Below are 3,610 nucleotides of genomic sequence, written 5' to 3'. Positions count from 1 at the left end.
TTCGCATAGAGTGTAACGTGACAGCGGGTGCGTACAGCAACGACAAGTACGTGCACACGATACACGAGTTTTCATCGAGCGTGCCACCAGGATATAAGATATCGGAAACGCCGGCACAGATCTTTTACCTTCCGATCATCGTACGGAGCATTTCGGACTTGACGCTTCGCGTCGTGGATCAGGACGGTCGATTGATTGATTTTCGCGGAGAAGAGATCACCGTTAGACTGCATGTACGAAGACAACAGCGATAACGTGAGATGCTCGTACTGAACGAAGCTGAGCAGGTGCGACGGACGAGAAACAAAAAGACAATCCGATTGCCAAAGAAGAAACTCACTGCGTCGAACATTGAATTTTTGAAATCATTGGGTTTCGTCGTACGAAATGGCTAATATCTTAAACATTGGAGAAGAACCGATCTTTGACGACAGCGTCGTCAAGATTGAGACACACACGTACAATCCGTACGCTAACACAACGTTTGGACATAACGATGAGATAAGAATACCCATACAACAGCAGGATTTATACACGTTGCCGTGTGAAAGCTTTCTCTACGTTGAAGGACGATTGGTAATAAAGAAAAGGAATGACGAGTCTGTGACAACGCTTGCGAATAATTGCGTGGCGTTCATGTTCGATGAGATTCGATACGAGCTCAACGGTGTGGAGATTGATCGCAACAGAAACGTTGGCATAACCAGTACCATCAAGAACTATGTATTGCTATCATATAATGATTCTCAACTCATGCGGAATGCTGGCTGGGACGTTACATCGAGCAAACCAGAAAGATACTTTAACTTTTGCGTACCGCTCAAGTTGTTGCTGGGCTTTTGCGAGGATTACAAACGCGTCGTTGTTAATGCTCGTCACGAATTAATTTTGATACGTGCGCGTAGCGATAACAATTGCATTGTAGGAAATCCTGCGACGGAGCCGGAAATCGAATTGTTTAAAATACAGTGGCGAATGCCTTACGTTACGTTAAACGAGGTCAATAAGCTATCTATGCTACGGGCTTTGGAAAGCGGGCGATATCTTAGTGTCAGTTTCCGTTCGTGGGATCTGTACGAGTATCCCATGTTGCAGAGCACGACCAAGCATTCATGGGCCGTCAAAACGGCGACTCAGCTGTAGAAGCCGCGGTACGTCATCTTTGCGCTGCAGACCGGCCGCAAGAATATCATGTCTCAAAATGTTAGCGTATTCGATGCCTGTAATTTGACCAACGTGAAACTTTATCTAAACTCCGAATTTTATCCGTACGACGACATGAATCTGGATTTTACTAAAAATCGATACGCCGTTCTTTTCGATATGTATGCGCGTTTTCGTAAAACTTATTACGGATACGATTCCTTCGATACGCTTTGCAGCTTGTATACATTCCTGATGGAAGGACCTTTTGTTGTCATTGATTGCTCGCGATAAAACGAATCTGTCAAGAGCGCCACCGTGGATATGCGAATAGAATTTGATTGTAAAGAAAATGTACCTGCAAATACTACCGCCTATTGTCTCATCTTGCATGATCGTGTAATCGAATACTGTCCGTTGTCGAACGTAGTGCGCAAACTCATGTAAATTGATATCGTAATATACGCAGATATTACAATATAAGAGACACTGATGTACCGCGATAAGATACAGATTGTTCCGCCGTTTCGTTATGATCCTACCGACGTTTGTCGATCTGCAGGGATTCACCGTCGGGATGAAATTTGTCGTAAAGGAAGTGGCGGTTCTGAGAAACGGGACCGTTTTGGCACATTACATTTTTACATGTCCCATGCCATGGAGTCTTCTCGCGAAATCCGACAGATCATGCGCTTCCTGGTTGATTGCGAATCACCATGGACTACGATGGGAGGATGGAAACGTGTCCTACAGTTTCTAATTACGTCGGCCGTACTTGGAGAGGGCGACGAGACGTCGACTCTTGTGTACGTCAAGGGATGCCAGAAACGAGAATGGCTGGTGGATCTGCTTGAGAATAAAGCGAGAAAACATCTAAAAATTGAGACTTTGGATGCAGATTACGAAGATATCGAATCTATAAATAATCTAGATGTTACTAATACTGTAAGATGCGGAAAACATGTTAAGAATTGCGCATTACAAAATGTATTAAAAATATTTAACTGGTGGTCGCGACACCTGAAAAAATTATGATTTTTTTTAAATAAACTATATATGTATATATAAACGTTTTATTTCCTTTTCCCACATACTTTGTAGTATAATATAGATGTTTTAGCTGTTCAAGAGCTGTTTTTAGTTGTTTAAAATAAGTTTGATAGCGGTTCAATAGCAGTTATACAGATCGCAGTTATACAGATAGCTGTTTTAGTTGTTTGATAGCTGTTCAAGAGCTGTCTTTTTTTCTCGCGAGGATTATTTTCGCGTAACATAATACGCCGCAGATAAATCGCGCGCATCTTCGCTTCTCATTTTATTCGATAGCGGTTCAGAGTATCCACTCGCGATTGCAAGATGCAACGGTAAGTAGAAGATTATTGTTTCATGATAGCTAGTATTTGATAGTATAATATGTCACAGATAAATCACGTACAACCCTCTGTCTTCATTTTAAATGTCTTATAAATTGAGCTTTGCCTCGAGTCAAAGCACAGTCTGTACGTGGTCTGTACAAACGTTGCAAACATGGCCAGGAGATTTATTAGTATCTTCTTTCCAGTAGAGATGGTACGTGTAGTGTAATGTAGTTGAACAGTGTAACATAGTGGAGTAAACAGTGTAATACAGAGTTTTTTTATTTGTTTTTTTCTGTTTAGTGGAATGGGCCGGAGGATATTGAGGGAATCGAGGTACGCTTGGAGGGGCGCGGGCAGTGGGTGCCTATCTGCATTCCGCGAAATTACGTTAGTATTTTTTTCTTTGTGCATGCGTGTGTTAGAAAATTATATATTTAAAAAAAATTATATATTTTTTAATGTTGTTCTTACAGCCGCGTCTGAACTACATAATCGGAGGGTAAATAAACATCGATTATCAGCGGTGGGTGAGACGGGAAAAGCGGGCAAACAGAGAAATGCTGGACATATTATGGGAGCGCGACAAATTCAACATATTTTATTTACGACGACTCTTCGAGGAGGAGGAAGAGTATTGGTAAGATAATCGCTTTTTCAATAAAAATTGAATCCTTATCTTAATCTCGTTATTTGTATGTTTAAGGTAATGCGAGAAAAAGATCACTCACAGTGTCTTTGTTTAATACACCAGTTAATCTACAAATAAAACAATATATAATATTTATGTTAAAATAATGATATACATCAATTTAATAACTATGTACTACTAAAAAAAAACATATTTTTAAGGTTATATAATGTTCAATAAAATATAAATAAGTAACACGTTTGTAAATATGCTGCGCGCATTAGGGTAACATATTAAATAAAAAGAGAAATTTTAATTTGCAGTAAATAGTAGTATGATTTTTTGTTTGATTTTCCTATATATTCGTTAGATTATGTGTTCGGGCGTCGCTTTCCGACGGTCGCCCTGAATCTGGATTCCGCTCAGAGTTGAGCGAGAAGCGTAAATAACGCGAGTCGTAAATTCGCGAAAGGAATGAGGA

At 40.2% G+C, this 3,610-nt stretch overlaps 1 long non-coding RNA gene across 1 annotated transcript; it reads left to right on the top strand.

The window, feature by feature from the left end:
* Positions 1 to 1,830: 1,830 nt before the first annotated feature.
* On the top strand, positions 1,831 to 3,343 carry LOC143903215 (uncharacterized). Its single transcript, XR_013258649.1, has 3 exons — positions 1,831 to 2,888; positions 2,975 to 3,138; positions 3,205 to 3,343. It is a non-coding gene; the product is annotated as an uncharacterized LOC143903215 (long non-coding RNA).
* The last annotated feature ends 267 nt before the right edge of the window (positions 3,344 to 3,610 follow it).

This window comes from Temnothorax americanus, unplaced genomic scaffold (assembly GCF_048541705.1).
Source record: "Temnothorax americanus isolate GAGA-0224 unplaced genomic scaffold, ASM4854170v1 Scaffold44, whole genome shotgun sequence".
NCBI lineage: Eukaryota > Metazoa > Arthropoda > Insecta > Hymenoptera > Formicidae > Temnothorax > Temnothorax americanus.
Note: the sequence above shows the minus strand (reverse complement) of the source record. Positions and strands in the feature narration are given on the sequence as shown.